A 15,955-nucleotide genomic window follows, 5' to 3' on the forward strand; every position below is an offset into this window, starting at 1 on the left:
GCACACAGTACACGAGTCTCTCCTGTCTCCCATCTTGACTCATAGAGGCTGAATCAGAACTGCTGCTAAGGGGGCATTCACACCACGATTGTTCAAAACGGTGACCAGATCCGGAGATGGGGAAAACCGAGCACTCCCGTATCCCAGACGGACCTGGCCTGCATCTCATTTATTTGTATGAGCTGACCAGAGTCCTATAATGACTCGGGTTGGTTCATTTTAGCCCCGCATGCGGTTCTCAGTCCGGCCAGAAAACTGGATATGGGGCAAAATTGGCCCAACCCGAGTCACTATCTGACTCCGGTCGGCTCCTTCACATGAATGAGATGCGGGCCGGGTCCGGCTGGGATATGGGGGAGAGCCTGGTTTTCACATTTACCAGCTAGATCCGGTCACCGTATGAAGAAAACAGAGTGAATGCACCTTTAGGCATTCAGTAGTAGGTCTCCCTGACTGTGTACCCAGACACAGCCAAACTCAGCACCCTTCCTGTTACTTCCTCCTTTTATTATCTTGTCCATGCTCTTATGGCAGTACAGTAGTCCCTCAAGTTACAATATTAATTGGTTCCAGGACGACCATTGTATGTTGAAACCATCGTATGTTGAGACCAGAACTCTATGGAAACCTGGTACAGTGATCCCTCAACTTACAATGACCTCAACATACAATAGTTTCAACATACAATGGTCTTTTCTGGACCATCGTAAGTTGAAACCAGACTCAACATACAATGTACAGACAGTCCAGATCTGTTAAACGTGTCAATGGCTGAAAGAACCGACCTGTATTACTGAAGTGTATGCACTGACTGGTGTCTGGTAGTGCCCCCTACAGTACAGGGAGGTATTACATGTTCTGTACACTTTACCTGTACCAGGGTTAGCTGCTCCTTTGGACACCAGGTGAGGGCAACTCCATTAGTTTTTTTAGGACATTGCCCGTACTGTACAGGACCCCGAAGAAGCTCCTGTCCTCTACATAGACCAGTGTTTCCAAAGCAGGGTGCCCCCAGCTGTTGCAAAACTACAACTCCCAGCATGCCCGGACAGCCTTTGGCTGTCCGGGCATGCTGGGAGTTGTAGTTTTGCAACAGCTGGAGGCTCCCTGCTTGGGAAACACTGACATAGACAGTGATTACAGCTCCCAGCAGATATTTCTTACTTTTATATGTAAGGATTTGCTTTATCTGTATTAGTTATCTACATTATATGACATTTTGGTGCCTTTAGAACCAATTACCAGGTTTCCATAGAGTTCTGGTCTCAACATACAATGGTTTCAACATACAATGGTCGTCCCAGAACCAATTAATATTGTAACTTGAGGGACCACTGTAATTGGTTCTGAAGCCACCAAAATGTGACCCAAAAATAGGAAAAAGTGAGGATTAAAGAAAAATAAGTAGATAACTAATATAGATAAAACAAGTCCTTATATATAAAAGTAAGAAAGATCTGCTGGGAGCTGTAATCACTGTCTATGTAAGTGTTTCCCAAAGAGGGTGCCTCCAGCTGTTGCAAAACTACAACTACCAGCATGTCCGGACAGCCGCAGGCTGTCCGGGCATGCTGGGAGTTGTAGTTTTGCAACAGCTGGAGGCACCCTCTTTGGGAAACACTGGTCTATGTAGAGGACAGAAGTTTCTTCAGGGTCCTGTACAGAACCCGCAATGTCCTTAAAAAGGAAATGGAGCCGCCCTTACCTGATGCCCAAAGGAGCAGGTAACCCTGGCACAGGTAAGAGCACAGAACATGTAATACCTCCCTGTACTGTAGGGGGCGCTACCAGACACCAGTCACTGCAGGCACTTTAGGAATACAGGGGTTTTACCAGTGAATGCCCATTCTGATTGGTCAGTTCTTCCAGCCATTGACATGTTTTGCAGATTCCATAGCATTGTATGTTGAGTCTGGTTTCAAGTTACAATGATCCAGAAAAGACCATTGTATGTTGAAACTATTGTATGTTGAGGCCATTGTAAGTTGAGGGATCACTGTACTATAGTGCAATGCTTCTCGTCCTTCAGCACGGGGTTCTCCTTGGTCCCGCTTCCTGGCTATGTGCAACATCATGTGTGTTTGGCAAGTACTCCATCAGGGAACAAGAGGGGGAAAACAGGCAGACGTTTCAGGGAAAGACAATAGAACAAGGTTGGGGGGACAAGGCCTACCCTCCTTACAAGTGTTATTTAGGGTATGTTCACACTAAGGAATCTCTGCTCAGAGATTCTGCTGCACAAATCTAACATCGGTGTAAATAGGCCTTCCGTTGACCCTTTCACATTGCAGAATTCTGCAGTGGAAATGGACCCGCCATAAGAAAGAACATGTTAATTCTGTTGGCGGAATATTACGCGTGGATTGCATTGCCGTCAATGGTGATGGTGCATGTCCACGCGGCCCTAGCGTTGATGGACTTTGGCTGCCGCCGCTCCGATGGAATCTCTGGCCTGAAATGTCTTCAGGTGGAGATTATGTAGTGTGAACATTGTCTTATGCAGAGAAACGCTAAGGCAGAGTGAACACCCATAAAATGTGCTCCATTTACTTAAAGGGGTACTACGGCGCTAAGACATCTTATCCCCTATCCAAAGCTTAGGGGATAAGATGCCTGATCGCGGGGGTCCCGCCGCTGGGGATCCCCCGTGATCTTACACGCCGCACCCCGTTAGAATCAGTCCTCGGAGCTTGTTCGCTCCGGGTCTGATTACTGGCGATCACGGTTACGGAGCGTAGTGATGTCACGGCTCCGCCCACGTGTGATGTCACGCTCCGCCCACTCAATGCAAGCCTATGGGAGGGGGAGTGACAGCTGTCACGCCCCTCCAATAGACTTGTATTGAGGGGGCGGAGCGTGATGTCACACGGGGGAGGAGCCGTGATGTCACTATGCTCCGTCCTCGTGGTCGAGATGGACTCAGCCTGAGGACCTCCAGCGGTTCCGGAAGCCGCTAAAGGTGGGTGCTGCATGGTAGATCCCGGGGGGTCCGCAGCAGCTGGACCCCGACGATCTGACATCTTATCCCCTATCCTTTGGATAGGGGATGAGATGTCTTAGCGCCAGAGTACCCCTTTAAAGGGGTACTACGGTGGGAAAAAAATTTTGTAAATGAACTGGTGCCACAAAGTTAAACAGATTTGTTAATTACTTCTATATAAAAATCTTAATCCTTCTAGTATTTAAGAGCTGCTGTATGCTCCAGAGGAAGTTGTGTAGTTTGTTTCAATCTGGCCACAGTGCTCTCTGCTGCCACCTCTGTCCATGTCAGGAACTGTCCAGAGCAGGAGAGATTTTCTATGGGGTGTCAGCAGAGAGCACTGTGGTCAGACTGGAAAGAACTGCACAACTTCCTCTGTAGTATACAGCTGCTAATAAGTACTGGAAGGATTAAGATTTTTTTAATAGAAGCAATTTACAAATCTGTTTAACTTTCTGTCACCAGTGGATATGATTTTTTTTCCCTCCGGAGTACTCCTTTAATGGTGTCTTAGTCATCAGCCTTCTCCTTCTACTCATAATGCTTCCAAAATAAAGTGGCCATTGGGGAACTTTTCTTACCTACTACAAAGTCTATGGAGTTCATCAAAAATTTTTAACCCTGCACAATGGCCATAAGGGAAATGGTCCATGGTAGATGGGGATCCTGTTACAGATTTTGGATTGGGGCCAAGTAGCTCTATTGTGGCAGCCTTTACTGAAGCTTTGGAGCTTGGTCCATGATTATGTTGTAGCTCAGTGGTCTCCAAACTGTGGACCTCCAGATGTTGCAAAACTTCAACTCCCAGCATGCCCGGACAGCCAACGGCTGTCCGGGCATGCTGGGAGTTGTAGTTTTGCAACATCTGGAGGTCCACAGTTTGGAGACCGCTGTTGTAGCCCATTGCAAACAGTGAAATTCTCTAATACAATATCAATGTAAAAGAGACTTGAATTAGCTGTAGCCTCAATAATCTGCAATAACTCACTAATTCCAAGATGCACATTTAAAATTTTTCCCCAAATAGTGCAACATCCCTTAAAGGGGTACTCCGGTGGAAAACTTTTTTTTTTTTAAATCAACTGATGCCAGAAAGTTAAACAGATTTGTAAATTACTTCTATAAAAAATTCTTAATCCTTCCAGTACTTATTAGCAGCTGTATACTACAGAGGAAATTCTTTTCTCTTTGGATTTCTATTCTGTCTGACCACAATGCTCTCTGCTGACACCTCTGTCCATTTTAGGAACTGTCCAGAGCAGGAGCAAATCCCCATAGCAAACATATGCTGCTCTGGACAGTTCTTAAAACGGACAGATGTGTCAGCAGAGAGCACTGTGCTCGTGATAGAAAAGAAATCCAAAAAGAAAAGAACTTCCTCTGTAGTATACAGCCGCTATTATGTACTGGAAGGATTAAGAATTTTTAATAGAAGTAATTTACAAATTACTGTTTAACTTTCTGGCACCAGTTGATTTGAAAAAAAAAAAAAAAGTTTTCCACCGGAGTACCCCTATAATATTCTTCATCTGCTGCCTATAAGGAGGAAAATGCTTGATGGCATTACATTTATAATAATCTGCAGTACCCACACAAAAGACATAAGCCCAGATGGAGGTCCTGGTGCTGGGGGGGGGGGGGATTTGTAATTTGTAGAGAGTCTTTTCGGCATTTTCACACTTCAGTTCATTCACTCGTCTATTTTTAATCATTTAGTACGTAGCTTGCCGAATGCAGTGCGTAGGAGTCAGTGATGGAAATTGTATATAGTTTCGAGCAGCAGAGTATTTTCGACAGGATGGTTTATGTCTGTAGGGTTTGGGTACAGTGAATGGTTAATGATTTGTTTTGTCATTTAACCTATATGCACCATTTAGTATATATATTCATTAAACAGGCACTGTCAGAATAAAAAAAACGTTTATATGATGTACATCTTGGCAAAACCTTAAAGGGGTTATCTAGGAAAAAAACTTTATATATATATATATATATATATATATATATATGTATATATATAAACTTTATATCAACTGGCTCCAGAAAGTTAAACAGATTTGTTAATTACTTCTATTAAAAAATCTTAATCCTTTCAGTACTTATGAGCTGCTGAAGTTGAGTTGTTCTCTTCTGTCTAAGTGCTCTCTGATGACACCTGTCTTGGGAACTGTCCAGAGTAGAAGCAAATCCCCATAGCAAACCTACTCCATACAGTTCCCGAGACAAGCAGAGGTGTCAGCAGAGAGCACTGTTGCCAGACAGAAAAGAACAACTCAACTTCAGCAGCTGATAATTATTGGAAGGATTAAGATTTTTATTAGTCGGAATTTACAAATCTGTTTAACTTTCTGGAGCCAGTTGATATAAAGAAAAAGGTTTTTCCTGGAAAACCCCTTTAACCTTTCTAATATACTTCATAACATTTCAGTTTTTTATAGTATGGCTTATAAAAAATAAAAAAAAAAGACCACTAGGGGTCCCCATACCATACCGGAAGATAATCCTGTCTGGCTGAAGCACAGGCTGGGACAATGTCCAGGAAGTGAGGGCAGGACTAGCACTTCTCTGTGCTCACTCCTGTCCTGTTAAGAGGGGGTAACAGAGCAGCCTGCAGTGATTGAATTGAATGAAGAGACCCAGCACAGCACAGCAGATTCAGGGAAGAAGTGAATGCCTGGTGAGTGAGGGCGGGCTCAGTGCTAAATACCTATACAATTTGGGAGGAAAAGCAATGCAGTCCTTTCTTTTAGCTTTATGTTCGTTGGAGGCTGAATGTCTGCAATACGACTGCTTTACCAGGTAGATAATTTCTTCAGGAGCCTGGGAAAGCTGAAGGGTTACTGTGAGCCCTGTACGGTGTACTGCCTGTCAGTTTCCCAGACTTCTGGAGAGAATATCTGTGTGGTGAAGCAGCCATATTGGAGCTTTCCAGGTTGTGCATTATATTACAACTCATTCCAATTAAAGGGGTACACTGCTGCTAGACATCTTATCCCCTATCCAAAGGATAGGGGATAAGATGTCTGATCGCGGGGGTTCGCGGGGGTTCCCCCCCCACCCCCCACAATCTCCCACAGCACTCGGTGTTCTAAACCTTCCTGCAGCCGTGATCGTGACATCACAGCCACGCCCCCTCGTGATGTCATGTCATGCCCCCTCTATTCATGTATATGGGAGGGGGCGTGTCGGCCGACACGCTCCCTCCCATAGACATGCATGGAGGGGTGTGGCGTGACGTCGCGTGGGGGCGTGGCTGTGACATCACGATCATGGCCTCTGGCTCCGAGCGTTCTGAACATAATGTTCAGAATGCTGGAGCACCGGAATACCCCTTTAATTTCGTAGAAAATTAGCTGCAATACCACACACAACCTGAGGAGAGATGTGGTGCTGTTTTTGAAAGATAGCAACCATGTTGCTGGCTTTTTTTTTTGTTGTTGTTGTTTAGGGGTTGTCTAGCTCTAGAGGTACACTGCTTCTTTCTTCTCAAAACATTGCCACACCTGTCCCCAGGTTTTGTTTGGTACTGCAGCTGAATCCTATTCAGTTCCATAGAGCTGATCTGTAAAACCAGACACAACCCATTGGACAGGAATGGCGCTATTTCTAAAAAGGAAGCAGCCATGTCTTTTCAATTCTGTGAAAAATGTAATTGATGGTCTATCTTTAGGATAGGTACCCCCCCCCCATAGATCAGCTAGCTGCTTCCTGGAGCACTGTGGTTTCTTCATCGTTGTTCCCAAGCACCAGTACATGTGGCTGGTATTGTAGTTATGCCCCATACAAGTACTCCACCAGTGACCAGTGTATATTGCAGTGTTTCCTAAGCAGGGTGCCTCCAGCTGTTGCAAAACTACAACTCCCAGCATGCCCGGACAGCCTTTGGCTGTCCGGGCATGCTGGGAGTTGTAGTTTCGCAACAGCTGGAGGAACCCTGCTTGGGAAACACTGGTATAATGATTATATATATGGGGGATCGACCGATATCGTTTTTTTAGGGCCGATAATCGGTGGAGGTTAGGGCCGATAGCCGATAACTTATACCGATATTCTGGTATAAATTATCGGCTATTTATCCCCCTGCAACACCGCTGCAGATCATTGATTTAAAGCGGGCGCTTTAAATTAATGCACTGCAGTGGCTTTTGCGGTGCCATAGACCGCCGCCACCACCCGCTTCTCTCCCCCTACCTGTCAGGGTGGTCCGGGCCATCCATCCTTCCTTCCTGTAGTGTCCGGCGGCATTCCGGGTGGAGGGTGAACCGGTCCGGGCTGTCCTTCTTCTCCGGGGGTCATCTTCTCCACTCCGGGCAGGCTCCGGCCTAGTACGCTGCATAGACGCCGCTGCGCGGTGACGCCCGTGCACAGCGACGCACCTGACGTCACGGCGTAGCGGCGTCTATGCAGCGTGCTAGGCCGGAGCCTGCCCGGAGTGGAGAAGATGACCCCCGGAGAAGGACAGCGCGGACCGGTGCACCCTCCACCCGGAATGGCGCCGGACACTACAGGAAGGATGGATGGCCCGGACCACCCCAATTACGGGTAAGTTTATTTATTTATTTTTTTATTGACTCGGAGGGCGAAGGATCGGCCCGACCGGTATAGCGGTATGGGCAAAAATCCATACCGGTATACCGCCCAGCACTACGGTGGGGGGTGCGACGCGGTGGGTCGGGGGGGGGGGGGGGGGGGGGGGGGACGGCCGCGGTGCGGCGGGTCGGGGGGCGGTCGCGGGGCGGTGCGGGGGGCATTATCGGCTTATCGGCAAGGTAATTGCCGATACCGATAATGCCCAAAATCGTGATTATCGGCCGATAATATCGGCCATACCGATAATGGGTCGATCCCTAATATATATATATATATATAGTGAAATGTTGTATGTGATTACAATAATTAACAGATTAACAATACAATGCACAAACTAACACATACACAGATACTAGTAGAGAAGTTCATTGTCATGATCGCCCACGGAGGTAGCTAACTTGTCTTTACGCTTGTCCACACATGGGGTGGTCTCGTCTTTTGGCCATGAAACCTTCAGCTTGGTGGGACGTCAGGAACTGGACATGTTGCAGAAACATCTGGTGCGGATGCACGAGATCCCAAAAGATGTGTGGTGGACCTCTCTGTGTAACCTCTTAGCTGCATCCATGGAAGGACGCGGACACTACAATACATTATATGCTGTGTGCGCCATTTAACCCCGAACAGATCATCTCCGCGTTGTGTTTCTATAGGGGGTGTAGAGGTAACAGCTGCCTGTGCATGAGGGGGCAACTTCGTCTCTCTAGGGCAGTGGTCTTCAACCTGCGGACCTCCAGATGTGGCAAAACTACAACTCCCAGCATGCCCGGACAGCCAACGGCTGTCCGGGCATGCTGGGAGTTGTAGTTTTGCAACATCTGGAGGTCCGCAGGTTGAAGACCACTGCTCTAGAGGAATAACATACAGGCCAAGCCAAAGAGTTTGCAGTGTGGCGGTACCCATGTGTTGTCGTGTGGCAGTCGCACTGCTATTCCAGAATACACTGAAGTATTATGGGCGCGCAAGGGTTAATGGGGGAGATTTATCACAACCTGTCCAAAGGGAAAGTTGCTGAGTTGCCCATAGCAACCTATCAGATCGCTTCTTTCATTTTTGAAAAGGTCTCTGAGAAATGAAAGCAGCGATCTGATTGGTTGCTATGGGCAACTCAGCAACTTTTCCTCTGGACGGGTTTGGATAAATGTCCCCCAATATTTCCTCTTTTTGACCCCGCCATAGGATGAATACATTTGTAAAGGATTAGTGGAATATTGGTCACATAGCTTCCCCACATGGTTTCTTATAGAAACCTGTGCTAGGCGCTGTGGGGAGAGTTATCAAAACCTTTGTTGGGAGATTGGGAGAATCCAGGAAATAGTTAAAATCCCTAGCGAGAACTGGCTTGCTAGAGAATTTGGTGTGTCTTGTTATCGGGCCTAGATCAACTGGTGCCAGAAAGTTAAACAAATTTGTAAATTACTTCTATTTAAAAATCTTAATCCCTTTAGTACTTATTGGCTGCTGTATGCTCCACAGGAAGTTCTTTTCTTTTTGAATTTCCTTTCTGTCTGACCACAGTGCTCTCTGCTGACACCTCTGTCCATTTTAGGAACTGTCCAGAGTAGGAGCAAATCGCAATAGCAAACTCTCCTGCTCTGGAAAGTTCCTAAAATGGACAGAGGTGTCAGCAGAGAGCACTGTGGTCAGACAGAAAGGAAATATAAAAAGAGAAGAACTTCCTGTGGAGCATACAGAAGATTTTAAGTACTAAAGGGATTAGAATTTTTCAGTAGAAGGAATTTACAAATCTGTTTAACTTTGTCATCCGTTGATTTAAAAAAAAATATATATTTTTCCAGTGGAGTACCCCTTTAAGAGCTGGTGTCCTGAGATGGGCAGATTCATAAAGGGGACATATGAGCCGACCGGAGTGAACCGCAGCCTCCGGTCGGCTGCGTTTTCGACCTTATGCGGTTTCCCGACCGCAAGCAAAAACGTGGTCGACCACGTTTTTGCTTGTGGTCGGGAAACCGAATACGGCCGAAAAAGCAGCCGACCGGAGGCTGCGGTTCACTCCGGTCGGCTCATAGACATGGATTAAATACGGTTCCCGAATACGGGTGCCGCGATTAAGCCCCGCCCACCCATCCTCCCAGCCGTATACGGGAACCGTAGTTACAAACCGTAGTGTGAACCCAGCCTAACATAATTCTTGGTGAATATTTTGTTGGGTCACTGGTAGTAAGCCACCTGTACAGAGAAAAAGATTTGGTGTAGTTAGTGGTGGACAAGCAGGATTTATTTTGTGTGAACGCTGCATTCGTCTTGCTACTGAAAAAAAATAATAATAATAAAACAGGAGAAGCCCTGTATGTTACTTCTGTGTCCCTGTCTCGGACTGCTATTTTGCTGCTATTAGACTGGTTCTACAGAGCTAATCTCCCACACCATATTATGTCTGTATATGAGGTGGACAAAATCCTAAGATGATCCCTATAACAAGAGCAAAATGGGGCACCATCCAAGTGTATTCCATTGTTGCCATCTCTTCATGGGTCCTTGGTGTAACTTGCCCTTATGGTATATCCCAGTAATCCCCCACTAGGCTACCTCCAGCTGTGGAAAAACTACAACTCCCAGCAAGCTGGAGGCACCCTGGTTGGGGATCATTGGTATATCTAATGATATGCCATAAATATCCAGATGGGAATCTTCAAGCAGGGCTAGTGCAATGATTTATGCCACCCTAGGCAAATGCTAATTTTGCTGCCCCTTGACCCCGCCCATTGGCTCCGCCCTTTGACATGCCCCACCTTACTACTGGGGTGACACACTGTAACAAACCTCCTCCTCATGTAATCTCCTTACTACTGGGGTGACACACTGTAACAAACCCCCTCCTCATGTAAGCTCCTTACTACTGGGGTGACACACTGTAACAAACCTCCTCCTCATGTAAGCTCCTTACTACTGGGGTGACACACTGTAACAAACCTCCTCCTTATGTAGTTTCCTTACTACTGGAGTAACACACTGTAACAAACCCCTTCCTCATGTAATTACCTTACTAACGGGCTGACACACTGTAACAAACCTCCTCATGTAGTTTTCTTACTACTGGAGTAACACAATGTAACAAACCTCCTCCTCATGTAGTTTCCTTACTACTGGAGTAACACACTGTAACAAACTGCTTCCTCATTAATTACCTTACTACTGGGGTGACACACTGTAACAAACCTCCTCCCCATGTAGTTTCCTTACTACTGGAGTAACACACTGTAACAAACTCCTTCCTCATTAATTACCTTACTACTGGAGTAACACACTGTAACAAACTCCTTCCCCATGCGATTACCTTACTACTGGGGTGACACAAATCCGAGAGGGATTATGGTCGTGTTGCTGGTTGAGTGAGTGGTTCAGATTGTGGCTTTCTAACTTTCTTGTGGCGGACAGAGCGGTGCCCCCATCAAGAGGGTGATTTAGGCGGCTGCCTATTTTGCCTACAGGCAGAGCCGACCCTTCCTTCAAGGGCAGGGACGTAACCATAGGGGGTGTAGAGGTAGCAGTGGTGCCCAGGCTCCTCTACTAAATAAGAAGACACCAATATTTTGCATCGGGAAGCATGGGGGTGTAGCGGCAGAAGACTGGCCCAGACCCCATTGTTTAAAGTAAGAGGTGTCTCTCCTAAATAAGACGCCATTTTTTTTCTCCTTTGGACCCATAGCTGTCCCATACCCTAATACCACCCCCCCTTTTCCCCAAGCAATCCAAAATCCTCCTAGTTTCACTATAGCATTGGTTGATGTGGCCAATACTGGTGCATATTTCGGATTTTATGCTGTCTTTAGAATCTCTTGTCGGTGGCGCGGCGGTTTGGGAACAAGCTGCCTGTGTTGTATTCTAAGGGGCCGCAATGTGAGGGAAGTACAATTCTCAAAGGAAATGAAAGCATCTGTGCCTTTGAGCAGGAGGACTTCTCGCTCCGCTAAATACCCCCTCCAGCACTTGTACATCATATGCCTTCAGATTTTATTTATGTGCGGAATCAATTAGTAACTTCACTGTGTCGGAAGAAATGAAGCGGCGCCTGTGAAGATTCTGCTCTATACTTTGTCATATACGCCTCTCAAAAGTTGAATAATCGGTCATTGTTATTAGCCAGTGTTTTCCCAACCAGGGTACCTCCAGCTCTTATAAAACTACAACTCCCAGCATGCCCGGACAGCCAACGGCTGTCCGGGCATTCTGGGATTTGTAGTTTTGAAACAGCTGGAGGCACCCTGGTTGGGAAACACTGCACTATACTCCTAATATTTCCTGCCTTATTTGGTGCCCCCATATTCATTCTGTTAATGTTCAGTGTCTCCATAATGGAAATCACATCTAGTGCACACATACAGTGGTCCCTCAACATACGATGGTAATCCGTTCCAAATGGGCCATCGTTAGTTGAAACCATCGTATGTTGAGAGATCCGTGCAGTGTAAAGTATAGGACAGTGGTCTACAACCTGCGGACCTCCAGATGTTGCAAAACTACAACACCCAGCATGCCCGGACAGCCAACGGCTGTCCGGGCATGCTGGGAGTTGTAGTTTTGCAACATCTGGAGGTCCGCAGGTTGAAGACCACTGGTATTGGAGGTTATACTCACGTGTCCCCGCTGCTCCGGACAGTCACCGCTGCCCTGGATGTCGCCTTCCATCGCTGTCGCCGCATCCCCGGGGTGTCCCCGACACTCCGGCAAGGCCTCTGCTTCCCCGGCATCCGCGCTCTCTCTCCGTCGCCGCCATCACGTCGCTATGCACGCCGCTCCTATTGGATGACGGGACGGCGTGCGCAGCGACGTGATGACGACGATGGAGAGCGTCAACGATGCAGGGGATCCCGAAGAGGACGCGCCGGAGCCCCAAGTGATCATCAGCGGACCACACGGGGCACCGTAAACGGCTATCCGGTGGCAGCTGAAGCAGTCTGCACTGAAGGATAGCCATTTATGCGATGGCCCCGACATACAAAAGCATCGTATGTTGATGCTGCCTTCAACATGCGATGGCCTCTAAGAGTCCATCGTATGTTGAAATGATCGTAGGTCGGGGGGGTCACTGTACTACAGTATTTCCAACCATATACAGTATTCAATAGTCAACTACCAATGCTATTCACATTCAGAGCACTTATTTTGCCAGCCATAGTCAATACCCTTATAGCATTGCACTCTCATTACAACAAATTTTTGCTATTGCACTCCTTATGGTAAATAAAAAATATTTCTAATATACTTTGGTTAAAAAAATGAAGTTTTCTATGTTTTATTTGTGCTTAAAAAAGCTCAAGAGCACATTTTCCCCATCTTATACACAGACTTAGGACCAAAGTCCAAACACAGGAAGTGCAGCCTGGAGTGCTGAGGGGGGGGGGGGCAGTTAAGCCTATAGCAGTTAAGTGTGAGAGGAGCTATGATTGGATGAGGCTGGACACCCCCCCCCCCCCTCAGCACTCCAGGCTGCACTTCCTGTGTTCGGACTTCGGTCCTAAGTCTGTGTATGAGATGGGGGAAAATTTGCTCTTGAGCTTTTTTTTAAGCACAAATAAAACATAGAAAACTTAATTTTTTTTAAACAAAGTATATTAGAAATATTTTTTATTTATCATAAGGAGTGCAATAGCAAAAAATTTTTTAATGAGAGTGACCCTTTAAAGAGAACCTGTCATCAAACCCTATTTTCTAAACTTACTCAGATTATATTCCCTAACTACTCCTAACACCCCTCCTGCCCTTAAGAAAATGATCAGAGCTTTAAAAAGCTGTGTGTCATGCCTTTCCCCTTGCTCACATTGTGTGAGCTCCCGGCAGGAGAAAGTTGGCGTTCCCCAGCTGGTGCGACGCCACTGAAGCCTGTGAGAGCTGTGCCTCACCATGCCCTGCATGCACTTCCTGAGTTTGGTCTCCTACAAGGACGGGAGGAGACCAAACTAACTGTATTAATTGTGACAGGCACCAGAACAGAGCCACCTAGTGGCCGTTTTTCCAATCACATATAAAGGTTGAGAATTTTAACAGCAAGTAAATGACAAAGTGTCTCAATAATTACATTAGGAACAATATATAAAAATTTTCGTTTGGTGACAGGTACTCTTTAAGGGTATGAAGCGCACTGAGAAGCAGTCAGCAGCCGGGACCCACTGCTATTTCCAGGCTGATTTCCAGCTTTAACCCTTTAGATGCCACTATCAAAGTTGATTTAAAAGCACCAAAATGCACTTGCAGTGAAGCTCATCAGGACTTCCACAGTTAAATCCTGTGGTCCCATTCAGCTGATCCGATGGTCAGAGGGTCCCTACCTGCCTCTGTGCTGCCAAATTGCATTGTTAAGTGTTTGCATCTGAATGATTGCCAGTAAATAGTAACAAATAAAAAGTTAATAAATCTGAAAACAAGTCCTCATGTGGTTCTGTACATGAAAAATGATGGATGTTAGAAGACAAATATAATGCATCAATAATAGAACAAGCTAGAGAGCGTTAAGCACAGAGATCCTATTACCATGAACAGATTTGGAAGAGACTTTGGTTGACATTTATCATTGTCTTTAGACTGTTTTTTGTGTCTAGAAAAGACGCAAGAAAGGCACAAGCAGGGTTTATTTGCACCTTTTTTGCGCCTTTTGGTTTACATATTTCTGCTGATTTTGAGTTGCAATCCACTGATTTGGCAATACACATGATATGGACGGGTTTTATGAACTGCGCCTTTTTTTGAAAGAAGCAAAAAAGGCGCAAAGCCACTGAAAAGTCTCTAAAGTACAACAGCCCAGACTTAGTTTAGCTTTTGGGTGTATGTGAAGAGTAACATTTCAGAAAACGTGACCGGCACAAAATTTATCAAATGCTCTGTGACCATTTAATACATTTGGTTCTCCTACACATTACCAGCACACAAAAGAAAATGCTTCACTTACACCTACAATGATAAATGGCCCCCTATGACTGTAGGATCAGACTACATATAGTTTGCCTGTAGTCTGTTGGCATGGCGATGCATGGGTCTGCAAAGGAGCTGTATGCACAAACATGTAGAATAAAAAAAAATTAAAGATGGGTGCAAAGTTGTTATGTATGTATATATATATATATATATATATATATATATATATATATATATATAATCCAAGCATATTCATATCAGCATTAAACATTGTGCTGTGACCCCGAGTATTATACATTACATGCCAATGAATTTGGTTTGCAGCTATATTAAAGGGGAACTCTAGTGAGGAAAAAAAAATTTCAAATCAACTGGAGCAAGAAAGAAAATTGTAAATCACTTCTAATCAATTCTAAATTGCAAGAAAATTGTAAACCACTTCTATTTAACCCCTTAAGGACTCAGGGTTTTTCCGTTTTTGCACTTTCGTTTTTTCCTCCTTACCTTTTAAAAATCATAACCCTTTCAATTTTCCACCTAAAAATCCATATTATGGCTTATTTTTTGCGTCGCCAATTCTACTTTGCAGTGACATTAGTCATTTTACCCAAAAATGCACGGCGAAACGGAAAAAAAAATCATTGTGCGACAAAATCGGGAAAAAAAACGCAATTTTGTAACTTTTGGGGGCTTCCGTTTCTACGCAGTGCATATTTCGGTAAAAATGACACCTTATCATTATTCTGTAGGTCCATACGGTTAAAATGATCCCCTAATTATATCGATTTGATTTTGTCGCACTTCTGGAAAAAATCATAACTACATGCAGGAAAATGTATACGTTTAAAAATGTCATCTTCTGACCCCTATAACTTTTTTATTTTTCCATGTACAGGGCGGTATGAGGGCTCATTTTTTGCGCCGTGATCTGAAGTTTTTATCGGTATGATTTTTGTTTTGATCAGACTTTTTGATCACTTTTTATTCATTTTTTTAATGGTATAAAAAGTGACCAAAATACGCTTTTTTGGAATTTGGAATTTTTTTGCGCATACGCCATTGACCTTGCGGTTTAATTAATGATATATTTTTATAGTTCGGACATTTACGCACGCGGCGATACCACATATGTTTACTTTTTTTTTTACACTGTTATTTTTTTATGGGAAAAGGGGGGTGATTCAAACTTTTATTAGGGAAGGGGTTAAATGACCTTTATTAACACTTTTTTTTTACTTTTTTTACTGATCTCTCATCCTGATCACAGGCGTGTATTAACACGCCTGTGATCAGCATTATCGGCGCTTGACTGCTCCTGCCTGGATCTCAGGCACGGAGCAGTCATTCGTCGATCGGACACCGAGGAGGCAGGTAAGGGCCCTCCCGGTGTCCGGTCAGCTGTTCGGGACGCCGCGATTTCACCGCGGCGGTCCCGAACAGCCCGACTGAGCAGCCGGGTCACTTTCAGTTTCACTTTAGAAGCGGCGGTCAGCTTTGACCGCCGCTTCTAAA

At 45.3% G+C, this 15,955-nt stretch overlaps 2 protein-coding genes across 8 annotated transcripts in view; one reads left to right on the plus strand and one right to left on the minus strand.

Annotated features, from left to right (window-relative positions):
* The window catches only part of TEDC2 (tubulin epsilon and delta complex 2), a 206,158-nt gene that overhangs the window by 150,490 nt on the left and 39,713 nt on the right, over window positions 1-15,955 (minus strand). The gene's annotated exons all lie outside the window — the stretch shown is intronic.
* The window catches only part of LOC130283916 (ankyrin repeat and fibronectin type-III domain-containing protein 1-like), a 443,479-nt gene that overhangs the window by 36,563 nt on the left and 390,961 nt on the right, over window positions 1-15,955 (plus strand). The window lies entirely within an intron of this gene.

The sequence above is a fragment of the Hyla sarda genome, chromosome 8 (genome assembly GCF_029499605.1).
Source record: "Hyla sarda isolate aHylSar1 chromosome 8, aHylSar1.hap1, whole genome shotgun sequence".
Lineage (NCBI taxonomy): Eukaryota > Metazoa > Chordata > Amphibia > Anura > Hylidae > Hyla > Hyla sarda.